Source organism: Scyliorhinus canicula, chromosome 2 (genome assembly GCF_902713615.1).
Source record: "Scyliorhinus canicula chromosome 2, sScyCan1.1, whole genome shotgun sequence".
NCBI lineage: Eukaryota > Metazoa > Chordata > Chondrichthyes > Carcharhiniformes > Scyliorhinidae > Scyliorhinus > Scyliorhinus canicula.
Genome location: NC_052147.1, coordinates 165546375 through 165569164, shown reverse-complemented (window position 1 = coordinate 165569164; position 22790 = coordinate 165546375).

Here is a 22790-nt window from a genome sequence, read left to right as displayed (position 1 = left end):
CCGTGGGGGTATGAGGGAGGACACCCCCTCCCGGTGCCCATCAAGGTGACGGTCGGCCTGAATTATTTTGCAATGGGGTCCTTCCAGGCGTCAAGGGGAGATACGTCTGAGATATCGCAGACCTCGGTACACAGGTCAATCCATGCCGTAACGGTGGCCCTGTGTCCCCGAACGGCACAACATATCAGTTTCAATGTGGACCCAGCCCACCAGGTTGTCTGGGCAGCAGGGTTTGCCGCCATTGTCGGTATGCCCCAGGTCCAGGAGGTGCTTGACGGGACACATGTCCTCCTACGGACCCCGGCATATCAGAAGCTGGCCTTCACAAACCAAATGAAAGTGCAACTGGTATGTGACCATGAAGTGCACGTCTGCGCCCGATACCCAGGCAGTGTGCACGGTGCCTTTAACCTGTCAAACTTGACGGTTCTCATCACATTCGTGGCACACTCCTGTGTGAGGGGTTGGCTCATGCAGAAAGAGCAGCAGCAGCAGCCTCCAGGCATTTGCAACTACAGCAGCAGCAAGCAGCAAACACAACCTGCAGCACCACTTGACAGCTATGAAATTCTCTCACAATTAACAAGACCAATTCCTCATTCGCAATCTTCTTCAGCTGTGAAGCTAAAGGCTGCTCACAGTCAAAGGGAGTGACCTTCAGCATGCAACCAAGAGTAGCACTTTGTCCTGGAAGTGTTCGGGAGGACAAAGAGTCAGCAGCTGTAATTGCCCCTGTTGTGGGTATCCGCAATACTTAAAGATGGCTTGAAGGTCTCACAGATGAAAAGCCACTCACCCCCCTCTCCCGAGCCACAGGGGCGACCCCCATATCTGGAATGCTTCAGCCTTATGATTAAGCCCAACTGCTGGGGAGCTTGTTAATTCCTGTGAACCTGTTGCATTCCACTTCAATCTCGCTAATGAGATGAAAATTAATGCAAATAAGAGTCAATGATATGTTCGGCATATTTGGCCGTGATTTAGAACTCGCTATCAGGAGTGGGTCAATTAGTTAGCAAACTGATTTGAGCCCGGTGCAAATCAAAACTTTGGCCCTTCTTGCTATTTAACCGGCACACCCAGATCTGCGCGGGCACAACGCAGTGGTTAATTTGCGCTCTACACTTTATTTCTAATGTTTACTCATGCAAACATAAATCCCTTAAAACTACCTTTGTTTTCTTATCAGGTGTCAAACCTGGGCTCAGTGGTAATAGATTGTCCATTGACTTAGAAGGTTCTGTGTTCACATTCCACTCCAGAAAATTGGACAATTAACTTAGATTGACATTCCAATGGAGTTCTGAGGGAGTGATGCACTTTTAGAGGTGTCCGGTGGGATTCTCTGTCAGCTTCGCCGGCAGCGCACACACGCCCATGGATTTCCCGATGGTGTGGGAGTGGCCACAGTGGGAAATCCCATTGGCCAGCAGCCGGGATGGAGGATCCCGCTGCCGGCTGGGGAGCGCCGCGCCAAAAACCGGGTCTGGCAGGACAGAATCTCGCCTGTCATCTTTCAGGTGAGATTTTATACCAAGGCTCCATCTCACCATTTCTGTGGATATAGGAGAAGTCTTTGCAACAAGAATAACAGGGAAGTTCTGATGTCCTGACCAACATTTAGCATTAAAACACCATCGCAGACTGTTTGACTAATTAGTTGATCATAAATTCATGCATCCCCTGTTGACAGGAAAACTATCAATTTTCAATTACTTCAGACAGAAACTGATATGATTTCATTAACGATAATTTCACAGCAGTGTTTGTAAACCCATGAAATTTGACTGCAAAAGCATTGTGCAGTTGAGGAATTCTGATATGAGGGAGGAGGGGCTTTACACAAACCTTTGTGGCAGTCGAAAACAAAGCCTCACTTTTCCATGCTCTTTATGGTAATGCTTGTTAGTATAAAATTGAAATAAGCCTTGTCCCTGAGGATGGATGCTGCATCTAACTATCAATTCTCAATGATATTTTGCTTTTCAGTGATGTGCTTGCCATGTCCCCAACCACCCAACAATTTTTGTTTTATAAATTTAGAGTACCTAATTAATCTTTTCCAATTACGGGGCAATTTAGTGTGTTCAATCCACCTGCCCTGCACATTTTTGGGTTGTGGGGGCGCAACCCATGCAAACACGGGGAGAATGCGGGGATCGAACCTGGGATCTCGGCGCCGTGAGGCCGCAGTGCTAACCACTGCACCACCATGCTGCCTTAACCACCCAACGATAAACAGTGCTGAGGGTTGTGGTGCTACAGCTCTGAGCCTTCCTAGTGTTCTTCTCAATGTGGTGAGTTAGAATGAGAAACATTCCGTGTAGCTGTTATGGAGGTGAGGATTTCCAGTAGTCTGCATTTCTGGAAGTTTGAGTAATGATTGCAGTAGTTTGGGAATGAGGTCATGGAGACCTCTTTCTTTTTTCCTTGTATTTTTTCATCATTAGACAGCCTACACTGGGGCAGCACGGTGGCACACTGGTAGCACAGCTGCCTCACAGCTCCAGAGACCAGGTTCAATTCCAGCCTCAGGTCACTGTCTGCGGAGTTTGCACTTCCTCCCCCTGTCTGCGTGAGTTTCCTCCGGGTGCTCCAGTTTCCTACCACACTGCAGGTTAGGTGAATTGGACATGCTAAATTGCCCCTAGTGTCCAAAGTGTTCGGTTGGGTTGTGGCGATGGGGTGGAGCCAAGGGCTTGGGTGGTGTGCTCTTTCCAGAGGCTGTAGCAGATTCTATGGGCTGAATGGCCTCCTGCACTGTAAATTCTATGCGTCTATGATACACTGCCTTGAACTTGCTTCTCACTGCCTGTGGATGCGTGAATACTTCAACATTTCGTCAACCCTACCACCTCTGAACTACAGTGGTGGCTTCTCAAGTCCATTTACACTGTTCTTATTACTTAAGTGTACCATTCAGGTAGGATCAGGAGAGGATTGAAAAGTGTGAGCCAGTAGTTGAGTACATTGGACCTCAAAATGTATTCACTCAGGACCTTATTGAGAAGATGTTAAGAAGAAGTGTGCTTTAGCGATGAGGCGGAAGGAGGAGCCTGCAGCTAGAGTCATCTGCAGTCACTGCTCCAGTTTGGTTATGAAGGTGGTGAGTACACTCCTTTACTGCACCGGATGGTTTCAAGAATCCCGGGGGAAAATCTTTGTCAGTCAGGCTGTCATTCTAATCGAACAATTGACACACTTTTCAGGAGACGAGGCTCAGGCCTAGTCTGTTCTAACCATAACCATTTTACATGGGAAAGGCCAAGTTACTTACATCCCCATGCCAATAAATCTCCACTTGCATGATGCTGCATTCCTCTTCCATCATCTTAATTTCAAATCCGAATTCTTTGGCCAAGATCGAGCAGGGGTAGCCACATGACGCCTCAAGGTTAGTCTGCCATTCAATAATGTTCTGTCTGGTTTTCAAACTCACCGGCCCAGTCCCTATTTCCCATTGGTTCTCGTCGGCCAGGATTTTCCACTCCTGTTCTGTTTCGGCACATTTAGTGAGAGAAGAGGAAAATCTCGCGACAGTCCAAAATCGTGTTTTACGTTTCCCGTATCAGCCTCACCGAACAGGCGCCAGAATGTGGCGACTATGGGCTTTTCACAGTAACTTCATTTGAAGCCTACTTGTGACAATAAGCGATTTTCATTTTTCATTTATTTGGGAATTGTTTAAGTACTAATTGTAAAGCTATTTTCTTTGATGTTGATGTGATTAATTCTGGATTTAAATTTGTTTGTCTCAACATAAAAGATACCTAATGGTCAGGGTAATCACGGCTGGGGTGAAGTGTCTTTTCTCACAGTTTCACAAATTGAAAAATTGTTTGGGGTTCTCATCCGATATCCTAACAAATGTTGGGGTCTGGATTGGTATCCTAGGAACATCAAACAGAGATAGCATCAAGGAAAATTCCTGTGGAATTTTTATTTCTCAACGATATGTATATTTATAGAGAATTATTAAGTATTTGTTTGAATGTTCACCATTGCATAATAACTTCATACCTATTAAATCTAATTCTCAAATTAAACTTAGCTACCTTGCCATTCTTGTCTATTTAGTTAGTTTTGTATAAGTTTAGTCCTCCAGTTTTGGACTTAGAAATGTCACCATAGAATCCATAGAGTGCAGACAAAGGCCTTTTGGCCCAGCGAGTCGGCACTGAATTATGAAAGAGCTCCCTACCTGGCCCACTCCACTGCCCTATTCCTACAGGTGCTCTGGCTTCTTCCACAGTCCAAAGATGTGCAGGTTAGGTGGATTGGCTATGCTAAATTGCCGCTTAGTGTCCAAAGATTAGGATGGGTTATTGTGGAGGAAGCCGGAGAACCCGGAGGAAACCCATGCAGACAAGGGGTCACAGACACTCACTTAAGAACCCGGATTCCTGGTGCTGTGAGGCAGCAATGAGATTACTGATCAACCCTATCTTATTACTCAAGACATTGATGTAAAATAGTTTTCACGATTTATTGTTGTAGGTAAAATTCTCAAATGCATTCATCCTCTAAAAAATTTGATTTAGCCAGGCTCTACCAGGATTAAAGTCCCTCACAATTGTAACATTGCCTTTACTACAAGCTCCTCCTGTTTTTTGATTGAAGTAACGTTACTGTTAAGTTACCGATAATCTGTTCTTATCATTTTTTACTGCCTCTTGTGATTTCTTATCTCCATTCATACTGCTTCCACTTTCTATTTTTCCGAATCAAGATCTTTCTATGACACCATCCTTATGTCTGCCTTTGTTATCAGGGCTCGCTTTCTCCACATCTTTCCCATTTTGTCTGTCCTTTCAAAATGGCAAATATTATGGAACATTTAGTTTCCCACCTTGGTCATATCTCTGCAATGGATATTATAGCAAACTTATTTATCTCTATTTGTATCATTAATTCAGCACTGTTGTTGCAAATCCTTCATGCTGGATTTAGATAAACCACCTTTCATTTTAACCTTCCATCAATTTTCTCTGATTTGACCGTATTCACTAACACACTATCGCTGTTAAATGCTTATCACTTCCTGTCACAGGCTGCTTATTTTATACAAATCACGACATTGATCTCTGGCCTGTGCTCTACTCCATTCTTCCAATTTCTCTGTCTCTAATGTATCAGTTCTGTCAATCCCACCTGCCACACTATTTTTTCTTATATATATTCCTTTTGCCTCAATTGGGGATTTTTCTCCTTCATGGTTGATTTTGCACTTATTTTTTCAGACAGTTGTTGGTAATGATGTGGCAAATGGCCATTCACACCTCCTCTAGACCAATCTTTTCGTTCTTTGCTTGTCCCATTACCATCCTCTTTTGTTTTGCATGATTTGGATTTTGTTCATTGTCACGGTACAGTGAAAATTATTTTTCTGCAAGCAGCTCAACAGATCATTAAGTGCATGAAAATAAAATAAAATAAATGAAAATACATAATAGGGCAACACAAGGTACACAATGTAATTACATAAACACCGGCATCGGGTGAAGCATACAGGGGTTAGTGTTAATGAGGTCAGTCCATAAGGGGGTCGTTTAGGAGTCTGATAACAGCGGGGAAGAAGTTGTTTTTGAGTCTGTTTGTGCATGTTCTCAGATTTTTATATCTCCTGCTCGATGGAAGAAGTTGGAAGAGTGAGCAAGCCGGGTGGGAGGGGTCTTTGATTATGCTGCCCGCTTTCCCCAGGCAGCGGGATGTGTAGATGGATTCAATGGATGGGAGGCAGGGTCGTGTGATGGACTGGGCTGTGTTCACAACTCTCTGAAGTTCCTTGCGGTCCTGGGCCGAGCAGTTGCCATACCAGGCTGTGATGCGGCCCGATAGGATGCTTTCTATGGTGCATCTGCAAAAGATGGTAAGAGTTAATGTGGACATGCCGAATGTCCTTAGTTTCCTGAGGAAGTATAGGCGCTGTTGTGCTTTCTTGGTGATAGCGTCGACGTGGGTGCACCAGGACAGATTGTTGGTGATGTGCACCCCTAGGAATTTAAACCTGCTAACCATCTCCACCTCGCCCCGTTGATGCTGACAGGGGTGTGTACAGTACTTTGCTTCCTGAAGTCAATGACCAGCTGTTTAGTTTTGCTAGCATTGAGGGGTAGATTGTTGTCACTGCACCACTCCACTAGGTTCTCTATCACCCTCCTGTATTCTGACTCGTCGTTATTCGAGATCCGGCCCACAAGGTCGTATCATCAGCAAACTTGTAGATGGAGTTGGAACCAAATTTTGCCATGCCGTCATGTGTGTGCAGGGAGTATAGTAGGGGGCTAAGTATGCAGCCATGCATGGCCCCGGTATTGAGGACTATTGTGGAGGAGGTGGTGTTGTTTATTCTTACTGATTGTGGTCTGTGGGTCAGAAAGTTGAGGATCCAGTTGCAGAGTGAGGAGCCAAGTCCTAGGTTTTGGAGCTTTGATATGAGCTTGGCTGGGATTATGGTGTTGTAGGCGGAGCTGTAGTTAATAAATAGGAATCTGATGTTGGAGTCCTTGTTGTCAGATGCTCTAGGGATGAGTGTAGGGCCAGAGAGATGGCGTTTGCTGTGGACCGGTTGCGGCAGTATGCGAATTGCTTAGATCAAGGCGTTTTGGGAGTATGGAGGTGATGCGCTTCATGACCAGCCTCTCAAAGCACTTCATTACGACTGAAGTCAAGGCCACCGGATGGTAGTCATTGCGGCACATTGCCCGGTCCTTCTTTGGCACCAGTATGATGGTGGTCTTCTTGAAGCAGGTGCGGACCTCGGAGCGGAGTAGGGCTAGGTTAAATGTGTCCGCGAACACCTCTGCCAGATGGTCCGCGCAGGCTCTGAGTGCACGACCAGGAATCCTGTCTGGATCTGTCGCCTTATAAGGGTTCCCTTTCAGGAAGACCGATCTGGCTTTGGAAGCTGTGACGGTGGGTATGGGCATGTGATGGGCTGCTGGGGCACTCAATAGCGGACCGTTGGTTTCCTACTTGAACCGAGCATAGAATGCATTGAGTTCATCGGGGAGGGGTGCGCTGCTGCAGGAGATACTGCTCGGCTTCTTTTAACTTTTTGATATTTAATCATTACTGCCTTCCACCCTATCATTTATCTATCTTTTTCTGCATTCCTCCCCCTCCCCTTTTCTTGTCTCTGTACTTGCTTCAAAATGTTACACATTTAACTTTTTCCTAGTTCTGATTATAGGTTATTGAACTGAAATGTTGGCCTCAACTTTCTCTCCCATGTCGGGAGTGCAGAGTTGGGAAATTCTCGGCTTTGCAAGTCCAACTTGGAAGAACATTCCTTGGACAGTCAGATTTTCATTCCGGCAGGTCTGGCTCCCTGTGGAAAGAGTTCCGAGACAGTCTCTGAGCTTCTGGGTATGAAAGTACGTTGTGTGTAAGGCCTGCTCCAGTCTCTGGGACTCTATCACAGCTGTTATAAAAACAATAAAACAAAAAACAGCTCTACAGCCCTCTCCCTCACACTTTCTCACCCTTCACGCACTCTTCATGCCCTATTCATCCAACCTATGTGCCTCCACCTAACCACCACGACCCCCATACCTCCATACCAACCAATGCCCATCTATCCATTCCGATGGTCCTTTATAGCCTAAATTCCAACTTTGTGCCAACTCTTGTCAACCCATGCATCCCACTCACCACCTGTGCCCTTCTACCCTCCACGCTAACTGAGTCAGTATCCACCGTGGGCAGACATCAGGACCCATGCTAAGATTAAATAAATTAAGGTTATAAGTGTCTATTGATTACTTAATTATTCACAAAACACTCTCATACATAATAACAATGTTCATCTCATTTATATTCCTTCAAGAGCTTTAACTGCATTGATAGCTTGAGATCTCCCTTGACAGCTTAACAGTTCCAATTAGTTTATCTATTTTCCTTAAACAATCCCGATGGGCAATGAATCTCTCCCTAAGTTGTCCCTGAACCTATCTGGCACAAAAGTTAAAGTTCTAAATTGGAACAAGGCCAATTTTGATGGTATTAGACAAGAACATTCAAAAGTTGATTGGGGGAGTCTGTTGGCAGATAAAGGGGCAGCTGGTAAGTGGGAGGCTTTCAAAAGTGTGTTAACCAGGGTTCAGGGTAAGCACATTCCTTTTAGGGTGAAGGGCAAGGCTGGTAGAAGTAGGGAACCCTGAATGACTCGGGATATTGAGGCCCTAGTCAAAAAGAAGAAAGAGGCACATGTCACGCATAGGCAACTGGGATCAAGTGAATCCCTTGAAGAGCATTGAGGTTGTCGGAGTAGACGTAAGAGAGAAATCAGGAGAGCAAAATGGGGACATAATAATAATCTTTAATAATCTTTATTATTGCCACAAGTAGGCTTACTTTAACACAGCAATAAAGTTACAGTGAAAAGCTCCAAGTCGTCATACTCCTGTGCCTGTTCGGGTGCACTGAGGGAGAATTCAGAATATCCAATCCACCTAACAGCACGTCTTTCAGTACTCATGGGAGGAAACCAGAGCACCCGGAGGAAATCCACGCAAACACAGGAAGAACGTGCAGTGACCCAATCTGGGAATCGAACCTGGGGCCATGGCGCTGTGAAGCACCAGTGCTAACCCCTGTGCTACTAGACTTGAGGTCACTTTGGCAGATAAGGCAAATGAGAATCAAAAGATCTTTTACAAATACATAAAGGACAAAAGAGTAACTAGGGAGATAATGGGCCTCTTAAGGATCTACAAGGCCATCTATATGCAGATCCGCAAGAGCTGGGGGAGATCCTAAATGAATATTTCTCATCGATATTTACTGTTGAGAAAGGGATGAATGTTAGGGAACTTGGGGAAATAAATACTCATTTTTAAGGATTGTACATATTACAGAGAAGGAGGTGCCGGAAATCTTAAAGCGCATCAAGGCAGATAAATTCTGGGGATCTGCTGAAATGTATCCCAGGACATTGTGGGAGGCTAAGGAGGAAATTGCGGGCCACCTAACAGAGATATTTGAATCTTCGACAGCCACAGGTGAGGTGCCTGAAGAGAAGAGGGTAGTAAATGTTGTGCCTTTGTTTAAAAAGGGCTGCAGGGAATTACAGACCAGTGAGTCTAACGTCTGTGTTGGATAAGTTGTCAGAAGATATTCTGAGAGACAGAAACTACAGGCATTTAGAGAGGTAAGGACTGATTAGGGACAGTCAGCATGGCTTTGTGAGTGGAAAATCATGTCTCACAAACTTGACTGAGCTTTTTGAAGGGGTAACCAAGAAGGTAGATGAGGGCAGTGCTGTCGGCATTGTCTACATGGACTTTAGCAAGGCCTTTGACAAGGTATTGCATGGTAGGTTGTTGCATAAGGTTAAATCTCACGGGATCCAGGGTGAGGTAGCCAATTGGATACAAAATTGGCTTGACGACCAAAGCCAAAGGGTGGTTGTGGAGGGTTGTTTTTCAAACTGGAGGCCTGTGACCAGCGGTGTGCCTCAGGGATCAGTGCTGGGTCCACTCTTATTTGTTATTTATATTAATGATTTAGATGAGAATTTAGGAGGCATGGTTAGTAAGTTTGCAGATGACACCAAGATTTGTGACATAGTGGATAGTGAAGAAGATTATCTAGGATTGCAATGGGATCTTGATCAATTGGACCAGTGGGTAGGAGAGTCTAAAACCAGAGGGCACAGGTTTAAGGTGCGAGGGGAGAGATACAAAAGGGTCCAGAAGGGCAATGGTTTCACACAGAGGGTTCATGAGTGTCTGGAACGAGCTGCTAGAGGCAGCATTAGAGGCGGGTACAATTTTGTCTTTTGAAAAGCATTTAGTCAGTTATATGGGTAAGATGTGTATAGAGGGATATGTGGGAAATTGGGACTAGCTTAGTGGTAAAACCAGTGGGGCTGTATAAATAGAGGTGGCCAGTGTGGTACAGGCTAGAGAGAGAACTAATAGTGAACTGCTGGTACTTTGTACATATTGTTGTAAATAAAGTTTACTTTCTGTTTGACTCTACAAACACGTGCTGGATTCTTCATGGCCCTCACAAAACATATTAAAATGTCCCAAGGTGTTTCACAGGAGCATGGTTAGATTACATTTGACACTTGTACTGAAAAATTGGAAAAATATGACATACGTTGGACAGGTGCACCGATTCAGCGACTCTGAATGGGTGAACTATCACCACCTCGAAGGCAACCAGTGCCATGCAAAATGGAGCCGGATTCAACAGGTCTGTGAATGGCGCACATGAGGCTCACATGATCCATCCCCCAAACACGCACCATCCCAGCCAACAAGATGGCTGGAAGGAGAGCAGCTCCACGGTTCAGGGACACTGAGCTGGACACCCTCCTGGACACGGTGGAGGAGAGAGGATGCAGGCAGCTGGTTCTTGGGGCTGGGCTGCCCTTCGACCGTCCGACCCCTCGGCTGCTCCGCCTCCAACTGCTGTACCAGATGCGATGTGTGGTGCGCACCAGATTGTGTCCCAGGAGCCTCTCCACTAAATTGCTCAACCAAGGTGATGATTTCTGTGATGGTGGAAGGTGTTGAAGACAGGTGCGACGGAAAGTCGGTGTACCCTTTCAACCCGAGCTCCGGGGTGTCTTGTGCCTTGGGCACCCTGGCGCGGGAGGAAGGCCGGCAGGCGCCGCCGTTCGCTGTGCCTGGGCGCAGGTGGTAGAGGCGGCAGTATCTTGGGCAACATCGTCCGGACTGGCATGCAATGCAGAAAGAAACTCCATGACCTCCACAGGGCGGCCAGGGCGAGTTGGCTGCTCTGCGCTCCTGGCAATAACCCTGCCCCTCCCACACACCCGCAACCCGGCCCCTCCCCCCCCCTCAGGGGGGATGGTGAACCCTCACCCTGCCCCAGATGCCAGCACCCATGCCAGCTGCCATGGTCGGGTGCCCTGGCCACTGATGCCATCATCTACCCAACCCTGGGCTGCTTACGTAGGAATCTTTATCAGTGTTGTTGTTTGTGTTTGCCCCCCATCCCAGGGGGGGGGGCCACCAAACCTGCGGCCCTCACCATCTCTGAGCAGAGGACACTGGACGTGGTCGGGGGTCTGGAGGTGGAGGTCGGCGGCGGGCGAGCAAGTGAGACCCCGCTTAGTAGCAGATCCCCATGACACAAGTGTGGACACCCCCTCACACCCGCTCACCCCCCCCCTCAGCACCCTCACTCCGAATCAACTTCACCTTTACCCACCTCACCACCAACCCCAGCTCGCTGTCTAACCATACATTTTGCCTTGTCCATCCGGAGCCCTCTGCCCACAGCCAGAGTTGATGCCCCCCAGACGGTCGAACACCGACGGGGAGAGAAGACTGAACACCAGCCTTCTGCCCAAGGCACAAGACACCCCGGAGCTCGGGTTGAAAGGGGACACCGACTTTCCGTCGCACCTGTCTTCAACACCTTCCACCATCACAGAGATCATCACCTTGGTTGTGCAATTTAGTGGAGAGGCTCCTGGGACACAATCTGGTGCGCACCACACATCGCATCTGGTACAGCAGTTGGAGGCGTAGCAGCCAAGGGGTCGGACGGTCGAAGGGCAGCCCGGCCCCAGGAACCAGCTGCCTGCAGACAGGTCCCGAACTCCTGGAACATCCAGTCCCAGCCACAGCGCAGATGCAGTCAGAGACCCAGGGACTACAGGAGGGGGATGACGGCGGCTTCCAGCACTTGCAGGCGCAGGTGGATGAGTCCATCCGTGTGCAGGAGCAGGGAGTGCTGCCGGTCATGTGTGTCACCCAGGCCGACACTGCACGGATGGCTTTCGCAGTGGATGCAATGGAGGCGACGATGTAGGATATGGGTCTGAGTGTCCATGGTCTGGGGCATTCTGTGCAGGCGTGGGCTGAGGCCCAGAATAGGCTGCCTTTTCACAGGCAGCCATATGCCAGAGCCACCTGGACATGGCAGCGGCGCTCCTCAGCATGGCCCAGTCACAGCAGGCCGTGGCTGTGAATGTCGGCGGCACGTGGAGGCGCAGGCCTGCGTGGCGCAGGTACGGCGGGGTGGCCCAGTCCCAGAGGGAGGTAACACAGACCAAAGAGTGACCTGGCCCTGTCACTGGCTGATGTGGCACAAACCCTCAGGTTGGTGGCACAGTCCCAGATGGAGATGGTCCACTCCTTGTGCTCTATGGCCGTGAACGTGCAGACCCTAGTCGAGACTAGAGCGAGCTTCCAAGACTGGCTGTCCCTGGCTGACCTCAGGGGATCGCTCCGCTTGCACCCCCATCCCATCAAGTGCTCGGGTCGTCAGTCTCCCTCTCTCTTGGGTGGCTCGGACCCCTCACCTTGTGGGCCTGCTGGTTTGTCCACCTGTTGCTCGTGACCTTTTCCACTGCATCCACTGTCACTTCAACCCATCAAGCTCCTGTTTGCTGGCATGCTGGTTCTATTCCTTTCCTTTCTTAGTTAAGGTTGAGTTGCTTTTTCGAATTTTCAGGCAAAACTTGCTGAAAGTATTTGGTAATGGTCTGGAAGAGAGCATCTGCTCAGCACATCACCGTCACCGGAGGTGTCCATTGTTTCTCTCTTTGCGTCTGTTACAGATGTTGGATGTTCCTTTGAATTTGTCAATGAAGTAAAAGCTCTCCCTTTGCTGCCAGTGATGAAGGTTTTAGGCTTCAGGGTCTGTTATTGCATATCCTCAGTTATATGACATCAGAAACTGAAGTTTACATTTCTCTTCAGTCTTCTCCTCATTCTGATTAGAGAAGAGGGCAGCAGAGCAAAGCTACTGATCAGCTGTTCTGGGGGAATTTGCATACGTGCAGTGCGGTCAGCCTAAGTTGAAGGTGAACCGGCGAAGGAGACCCAAGGAGTTTGAGTGAAAGCAAGCATCCAGCAGAGGGAAGCAGAGCAAAGCTACTGATCAGCTGTTCTGGGTGAATTTGCATACGTGCAGTGCGGTCAGCCTAAGTTGAAGGTGAACCGGCGAAGGAGACCCAAGGAGTTTGAGTGAAAGCAAGCATCCAGCAGAGGGAAGCAGAGCAAAGCTACTGATCAGCTGTTCTGGGGGAATTTGCATACGTGCAGTGCGGTCAGCCTAAGTTGAAGGTGAACCGGCGAAGGAGACCCAAGGAGTTTGAGTGAAAGCAAGCATCCAGCAGAGGGCAGCAGAGCAAAGCTATTGATCAGCTGTTCTGGGGGAATTTGCATACATGCAGTGCGGTCAGCCTAAGTTGAAGGTGAACCGGCGAAGGAGACCCAAGGAGTTTGAGTGAAAGCAAGCATCCAGCAGAGGGCAGCAGAGCAAAGCTATTGATCAGCTGTTCTGGGGGAATTTGCATACGTGCAGTGCGGTCAGCCTAAGTTGAAGGTGAACCGGCGAAGGAGACCCAAGGAGTTTGAGTGAAAGCAAGCATCCAGCAGAGGGCAGCAGAGCAAAGCTATTGATCAGCTGTTCTGGGGGAATTTGCATACGTGCAGTGCGGTCAGCCTAAGTTGAAGGTGGTTTGTGGAAGGGCTGTTGGCAAGTGACAGTTAAACCCGAAACACTTCGTGAGTGTTTCCCACCCTACCTCACGGTGGTTGGGAAGCGGGAGCAGGGGCCTGTCGTGAAGGTGAGTGAGTGCCTTTAAATTTGCTTAACTTTCAGCGGGAGCAGGGTTTGAGGTATAGATATAGAGAAATACAGCACAGAACAGGCCCTTCGGCCCACGATGTTGCGCCGAACTTTTGTCCTAGGTTAATCATAGAATTTTGGACAATTTTTCATGGCCAATCCACCCAACCTGCACATCTTTGGACTGTGGGAGGAAACCGGAGTACCCGGAGGAAACCCACGCAGTCACGGGGAGGATGTGCAGACTCCACACAGACAGTGACCCAAGTCGAAATCGAACTTGGGACCCTGGAGCTGTGAAGCAATTGTGCTATCCACAATGCTACCGTGCTGCCCTTAAGAAGTTAACCTACACTCCCTTATTCTACCCTAATCGAAGTACCTATCCAATAGCCGCTTGAAGGTCCATAAATTTTCCGACTCAACTACTACCACAGGCAGTGCATTCCATGCCCCCACTACTCTCTGAGTAAAGAACCTACCTCTGACATCCCCTCTATATCTTCCACCATTTATCTTAAATTTATGTCCCCTTGTAATGGTGTGTTCCACCCGGGGAAAAAGTCTCTGACTGTCTACTCTATCTATTCCCCTGATCATCTTATAAACCTCTATCAAGTCGCCCCTCATCCTTCTCCGTTCTAATGAGAAAAGGCCTAGCACCCTCAACCTTTCCTCGTATGACCTACTCTCCATTCCAGGCAACATCCTGGTAAATCTCCTTTGCACCTTTTCCAAAGCTTCCACATCCTTCCTAAAATGAGGTGACCAGAACTGCACACAGTACTCCAAATGTGGCCTGACCAAGGTTTTGTACAGCTGCATCATCACCTCACGGCTCTTAAATTCAATCCCTCTGCTAATGAACGCTAGCACACCATAGGCCTTCTTCACAGCTCTATCCACTTGAGTGGCAACTTTCAAAGAACTATGAACATAGACCCCAAGATCTCTCTGCTCCTCCACATTGCCAAGAACCCTACCATTAACCCTGTATTCCGCATTCAGATTTGTCCTTCCAAAATGGACAACCTCACACTTGTCAGGGTTAAACTCCATCTGCCACTTCTCAGCCCAGCTCTGCATTCTATCTATGTCTCTTTGAAGCCGACAACAGCCCTCCTCACTATCCACAACTCCACCAATCTTCGTATCATCTGCAAATTTACTGACCCACCCTTCAACTCCCTCATCCAAGTCGTTAATGAAAATCACAAACAGCAGAGGACCCAGAACTGATCCCTGCGGTACGCCACTGATAACTGGGCTCCAGGCTGAATATTTGCCATCCACCACAACTCTCTGTCTTCTATCGGTTAGCCAGTTTGTTATCCAACTGGCCAAATTTCCCACTATCCCATGCCTCCTTACTTTCTGCATAAGCCTACCATGGGGAACCTTATCAAATGCCTTAATAAAATCCATGTACACTACATCCACTGCTTTACCTTCATCCACATGCTTGGTCACCTCCTCAAAGAATTCAATAAGACTTGTAAGGCAAGACCTACCCCTCACAAATCCGTGCTGACTATCCCTAATCAAGCAATGCCTTTCCAGATGCTCAGAAATCCTATCCCTCAGTACCCTTTCCATTACTTTGCCTACCACCGAAGTAAGACTAACTGGCCTGTAATTCCCAGGGTTATCCCTATTCCCTTTTTTGAACAGGGGCACGACATTCGCCACTCTCCAATCCTCTGGTACCACCCCTGTTGACAGCGAGGACGAAAAGATCATTGCCAACGGCTCTGCAATTTCATTTCTTGCTTCCCATAGAATCCTTGGATATATCCCGTCAGGCCCGGGGGACTTGTCTATCCTCAAGTTTTTCAAAACACGCAACACATCTTCCTTCCTGACAAGTATCTCTTCAAGCTTATCAGTCTGCTTCACGCTGTCCTCTCCAACAATATGGCCCCTCTCGTTTGTAAATACTGAAGAAAAATACTTGTTCAAGACCTCTCCTATCTCTTCAGACTCAATACACAATCTCCCGCTACTGTCCTTAATCGGACCTACCCTCGCTCTAGTCATTCTCATATTTCTCACATATGTGTAAAAGGCCTTGGGGTTTTCCTTGATTCTACCCGCCAAAGATTTTTCATGCCCTCTCTTAGCTCTCCTAATCCCTTTCTTCAGTTCCCTCCTGGCTATCTTGTATCCCTCCAGCGCCCTGTCTGAACCTTGTTTCTTCAGCCTTACATAAGTCTCCTTCTTCCTCTTAACAAGACATTCAACCTCTCTTGTCAACCATTGTTCCCTCACTCGACCATCTCTTCCCTGCCTGACAGGGACATACATATCAAAGACACGCAGTACCTGTTCCTTGAACAAGTTCCACATTTCACTTGTGTCCTTCCCTGACAGCCTATGTTCCCAACTTCTGCACTTCAATTCTTGTCTGACAGCATTGTATTTACCCTTCCCCCAATTATAAACCTTGCCCTGTTGCTCGCACCTATCCCTCTCCATTACTAAAGTGAAAGTCACAGAATTGTGGTCACTACCTCCAAAATGCTCCCCCACTAACAAATCTATCACCTGCCCTGGTTCATTACCAAGTACTAAATCCAATATGGCCTCCCCTCTGGTCGGACAATCTACATACTGTGTTAGAAAAGCTTCCTGGACACACTGCACAAACACTACCCCATCCAAACTATTTGATCTAAAGAGTTTCCACTCAATGTTTGGGAAGTTGAAGTCACCCATGACTACTACCCTGTGACTTCTGCACCTTTCCAAAATCTGTTTCCCAATCTGTTCCTCCACATCTCTGCTGCTATTGGGGGGCCTATAGAAAACTCCCAACAAGGTGACTGCTCCTTTCCTATTTCTAACTTCAACCCATATTACCTCAGTAGGCACATCCCCCTCGAACTGCCTTTCTGCAGCTGTTATACTATCTCTAATTAACAATGCCACTCCCCCCCCCCCCCCCCCCCCACCTCTTTTACCATCCTCCCTAATCTTGTTGAAACATCTATAACCAGGGACCTCCAACAACCATTTCTGCCCCTCTTCTATCCAAGTTTCTGTGATGGCCACCACATCGTAGTCCCAAGTACAGATCCATGCCTTAAGTTCACCCACCTTATTCCTGATGCTTCTTGCATTAAAGTATACACACTTCAACCCATCTCCTTGCCTGCAAGTACTCTCCTTTGTCATTGTTACCTTCCCCACTGCATCACTGTGTGCTTTGGCGTCCTGACTATCGTCTACCTTAGTTGCTGGACTACAGATCCGGTTCCCATTCCCCTGCCAAATTAGTTTAAACCCTCCCAAAGAGTACTAGAAAACCTTCCCCCCAGGATATTGGTGCCCCTCTGGTTCAGATGCAACCCGTCCTGCTTGTACAGGTCCCACCTTCCCCAGAATGCGCTCCAATTATCCAAATACCTGAAGCCCTCCCTCCTACACCATTCCTGCAGCCACGTGTTCAACTGCACTCTCTCCCTATTCCTAGCCTCGCTATCACGTGGCACCGGCAACAAACCAGAGATGACAACTCTGTCTGTCCTGGCCTTTAACTTCCAGCCTAACTTCCAGGTAATATCAGGTAAGCTCTTCCTTTCTTTTTCTTTTTCTTGTTTTTTTTTTAAACCTAGAGGTGATGTCAGGGAAGGCAGTACAATGCTCCTCCTGCAGAATGTTTGAGGTGAGGGACGCCGTCAGTGTCCCTGCTGATTTAATCTGTGGGAAGTGCACCCAACTCCAGCTCCTCAAAAACCGTGTTAGGGACCTGGTGCTTGAGCTGGATGAACTTCGGATCATTCGGAAGGCAGAGGGGGTCATAGATAGGAGCTTCAGGGAAGTAGTTACACCAAAGACTGGAGATAGATGGGTAACTGTAAGAGGGACTGGGAAGAAGCAGTCAGTGCAGGGACCCCCTGCGGTCGTTCCCCTGAGTAACAAGTATACCGTTTTGGATACTTGTGGGGGGGGGGACTTACCAGGGGTAAGCCATGGGGTACGGGCCTCTGGCACGGAGTCTGTCCCTGTTGCTCAGAAGGGAAGGGGGCAAAGGAGTAGAACATTAGTAATTGGGGACTCAATAGTCAGGGGCACAGATAGGAGATTTTGTGGGAGCGAGAGAGACTCACGTTTGGTATGTTGCCTCCCAGGTGCAAGGGTAAGTGATGTCTCGGATCGTGTTTTCCAGGTCCTTAAGGGGGAGGGGGAGCAGCCCCAAGTCGTAGTCCACATTGGCACTAACAACATAGGTAGGAAAGGGGACAAGGATGTCGGGCAGGCCTTTAGGGAGCTAGGATGGAAGCTCAGAGCGAGAACAAACAGAGTTGTTATCTCTGGGTTGTTGCCCGTGCCACGTGATAGTGAGATGAGGAATAGGGAGAGAGAGCAATTAAACACGTGGCTACAGGGATGGTGCAGGCGGGAGGGATTCAGATTTCTGGATAACTGGGGCTCTTTCTGGGGAAGGTGGGACCTCTATAGACAGGATGGTCTACATCTGAACCTGAGGGGCACCAATATCCTGGGGGGGAGATTTGTTAGTGCTCTTTGGGGGGGTTTAAACTAATTCAGCAGGGGCATGGGAACCTGGATTGTAGTTTTGGGGTACGGGAGATTGAGAGTATAGAGGTCAGGAGCACAGATTTGACTTTGCAGGAGGGTGCCAGTGTTCAGGTAGGTGGTTTGAAGTGTGTCTACTTCAATGCCAGGAGTATACGAAATAAGGTAGGGGAACTGGCAGCATGGGTGGGTACCTGGGACTTCGACGTTGTGGCCATTTCAGAGACATGGAGAGAGCAGGGACAGGAATGGTTGTTGCAGGTTCCGGGGTTTAGGTGTTTTAGTAAGCTCAGAGAAGGGGGCAAAAGAGGGGGAGGTGTGGCGCTGCTAGTCAAGGACAGTATTACGGTGGCGGAAAGGATGCTAGATGGGGACTCTTCTTCTGAGGTAGTATGGGCTGAGGTTAGAAACAGGAAAGGAGAGGTCACCCTGTTGGGAGTTTTCTATAGGCCACCTAATAGTTCTAGGGATGTAGAGGAAAGGATGGCGAAGATGATTCTGGAAAAGAGCGAAAGTAACAGGGTAGTTGTTATGGGAGACTTTAACTTTCCAAATATTGACTGGAAAAGATATAGTTCGAGTACATTACATAGAACATAGAACATAGAACAGTACAGCACAGAACAGGCCCTTCGGCCCTCAATGTTGTGCCGAGCCATGATCACCCTACTCAACCCACGTATCCACCCTATACCCGTAACCCAACAACCCCCCCCCCCCCCTTAACCTTACTTTTATTAGGACACTACGGGCAATTTAGCATGGCCAATCCACCTAACCCGCACATCTTTGGACTGTGGGAGGAAACCGGAGCACCCGGAGGAAACCCACGCACACAGGGGGAGGACGTGCAGACTCCACACAGACAGTGACCCAGCCTGGAATCGAACCTGGGACCCTGGAGCTGTGAAGCATTTATGCTAACCACCATGCTACCCTGCTGCCCCAAAGATGGGACCCATTAGATGGGTCGTTCTTTGTACAATGTGTGCAGGAGGGTTTCCTGACACAATATGTTGACAGGCCAACAAGAGGCGAGGCCACATTGGATTTGGTTTTGGGTAATGAACCAGGCCAGGTGTTAGATCTGGAGGTAGGTGAGCACTTTGGAAACAGTGACCACAATTCGGTGACCTTTACGTTAGTGATGGAAAGGGATAAGTATACCCCGCAGGGCAAGAGTTATAGCTGGGGGAAGGGCAATTATGATGCCATTAGACATGACTTAGGATGTGTTGGTTGGAGAAGTAGGCTGCAAGGGTTGGGCACACTGGATATGTGGAGCTTGTTCAAGGAACAGCTATTGCATGTTCTTGATAAGTACGTACCAGTCAGGCAGGGAGGAAGGGGTCGAGCGAGGGAACCGTGGTTTACCAAAGAAGTGGAATCTCTTGTTAAGAGGAAGAAGGAGGCCTATGTGAAGATGAGGCATGAAGTTTCAGTTGGGGCGCTTGATAGTTACAAGGAAGCGAGGAAGGATCTAAAGAGAGAGCTGAGACGAGCAAGGAGGGGACATGAGAAGTCTTTGGCAGGTAGGATCAAGGAAAACCCAAAAGCTTTCTATAGGTATGTCAGGAATAAAAGAATGACTAGGGTAAGAGTAGGGCCAGTCAAGGACAGTAGTGGGAAGTTGTGTGTGGAGGCTGAGGAGATAAGCGAGATACTAAATGAATACTTTTCGTCAGTATTCACTCAGGAAAAAGATAATATTGTGGAGGAGAATGCTGAGACCCAGGCTATTAGAATAGATGGCATTGAGGTGCGTAGGGAAGAAGTGTTGGCAATTCTGGACAAGGTGAAAATAGATAAGTCCCCAGGGCCGGATGGGATTTATCCTAGGATTCTCTGGGAAGCCAGGGAAGAGATTGCTGAGCCTTTGGCTTTGATTTGTAGGTCATCATTAGCTACAGGAATAGTGCCAGAGGACTGGAGGATAGCAAATGTGGTCCCTTTGTTCAAGAAGGGGAGTAGAGATAACCCCGGTAACTATAGGCCGGTGAGCCTAACGTCTGTGGTGAGTAAGGTCTTGGAGAGGATTATAAAAGATACGATTTATAATCATCTAGATAGGAATAATATGATTAGGGATAGTCAGCATGGTTTTGTGAAGGGTAGGTCATGCCTCACAAACCTTATCGAGTTCTTTGAGAAGGTGACTGAACAGGTAGACGAGGGTAGAGCAGTTGAGGTGGTGTATATGGATTTCAGTAAAGCGTTTGATAAGGTTCCCCACGGTCGGCTATTGCAGAAAATACGGAGGCTGGGGATTGAGGGTGATTTAGAGATGTGGATCAGAAATTGGCTAGTTGAAAGAAGACAGAGAGTGGTAGTTGATGGGAAATGTTCAGAATGGAGTTCAGTTACGAGTGGCGTACCACAAGGATCTGTTCTGGGGCCGTTGCTGTTTGTCATTTTTATAAATGACCTAGAGGAGGACGCAGAAGGATGGATGAGTAAATTTGAAGACGTCACTAAAGTCGGTGGAGTTGTAGACAGTGCGGAAGGATGTTGCAGGTTACAGAGGGACATAGATAAGCTGCAGAGCTGGGCTGAGAGGTGGCAAATGGAGTTTAATGTGGAGAAGTGTGAGGTGATTCACTTTGGAAAGAATAACAGGAATGCGGAATATTTGGCTAATGGTAAAATTCTTGGTAGTGTGGATGAGCAGAGGGATCTCGGTGTCCATGTACATAGATCCCTGAAAGTTGCCACCCAGGTTGATAGGGTTGTGAAGAAGGCCTATGGTGTGTTGGCCTTTATTGGTAGAGGGATTGAGTTCCGGAGCCATGAGGTCATGTTGCAGTTGTACAAAACTCTAGTACGGCCGCATTTGGAGTATTGCGTACAGTTCTGGTCGCCTCATTATAGGAAGGACGTGGAAGCTTTGGAACGGGTGCAGAGGAGATTTACCAGGATGTTGCCTGGTATGGAGGGAAAATCTTATGAGGAAAGGCTGATGGACTTGAGGTTGTTTTCGTTAGAGAGAAGAAGGTTAAGAGGTGACTTAATAGAGGCATACAAAATGATCAGAGGGTTAGATAGGGTGGACAGCGAGAGCCTTCTCCCGCGGATGGGGGTGGCTAGCACGAGGGGACATAGCCTTAAATTGAGGGGTAATAGATATAGGACAGAGGTCAGAGGTGGTTTTTTTACGCAAAGAGTGGTGAGGCCGTGGAATGCCCTACCTGCAACAGTAGTGAACTCGCCAACATTGAGGGCATTTAAAAGTTTATTGGATAAGCATATGGATGATAAGGGCATAGTGTAGGTTAGATGGGCTTTAGTTTTTTTTTCCATGTCGGTGCAACATCGAGGGCCGAAGGGCCTGTACTGCGCTGTATCGTTCTATATTCTAAGGTGCCACATTCACCCACTCCCCGCTCCTCTGACAGTTCAGGCCTGTAAATCACTCATTGTTACAGCCTGAAGGAGAGTGATATGGACTCGAAACATTGTGCTAACCTCGCACAGCCATAGAGGCCGGGATCTTCATCTTTTACTTTCAGAGCATCATAATAATAATAATAATCGCTTATTGTCACAAGTAGGCTTCAATGAAGTTACTGTGAAAAGCCCTGAGCTCGGGTGGGGAAAGTGGGATGCTGCTCGCCATATTTTTGGACATCCTGGAACTCTGACGAAGAAAACATCGCAACATCATGCAATTCAGCCCCTCCATACCCCAATAACACAATTCAAACCCCTTCACCCCCGCAACATCATTCAGCTCCTCCCTCCAGGATTTTCTGGGGTCACCCCTGCCCACCAAGTGGTATATGGATGTCCCGACGCCCCCCCCCCCCCCACTGTCCCATCCCAGAAACTACATGATTAAAGAGTCCCCTACCAGAGACACCTTAATTAAAGGGACCCCACCAGAGACCCCCTAAAGAAAGAGACCCCCCACCAGAGACTCCCTGATTAAGGATATCCCGCCATGACCTCCTAAATTAACTAAATCTCCACCAGGGTCTCCCTAAGTAAAGGGACCCCCACCAGAGACCACCCAGAAGAAATATTCCTGTCTAGAAGCCCCCAGAAGAGAGACCCCTTTCTGGAAGCCAGAGATCGGTCCAGACAGAAGCAGTGAAAACAATCACTGCTTTAAAACTCACCTGGGAAATACACCTGCTGGCTCAGGCACAGGAAGCATCACCTGTCAATTCCTGGAAAGAGGAACCACAGCTGGGTTGACGCCCCCTCAGATCTTTGATCTGCTAGCTTTTCATTCAGTTCTCTGTGATATGACTTTACTCGGCTGTGATTAACAGCTTCCACACATACCCAGCTGTCTGCTTTGTTCCTTTCACATTTGACTAGTTTTGAAGTGGTCAGCTGTGAAACTAACAGAAAGCACTCAACTCTCTTTGATATGGTCCAGGAGCTATCAATCATAGCTTGATGTTTATAAACGTTGCTGTTAGTTTCTGCTCGATGCTGGCTCCTCCACCACCATCACCGGTAGCAGAGTTCCTGACCCGGTGGAGAATCCAGCTCACAATGTTTTGGCCTCTACTACTTTCTGTGGTAACAAAGTCCACAAGTTCACCACTCCGTGGGTGAAGAAATTTCTCCTCATCTTAGTTCGAAATGGTTTACCTCAGATCCTCGGACTGTGACCCCCTGATTTTGGACTGCCCCACTATTGGGAACATCCTTCCTGCATCTAACCTGTCTAGTCCTGTTAGAAC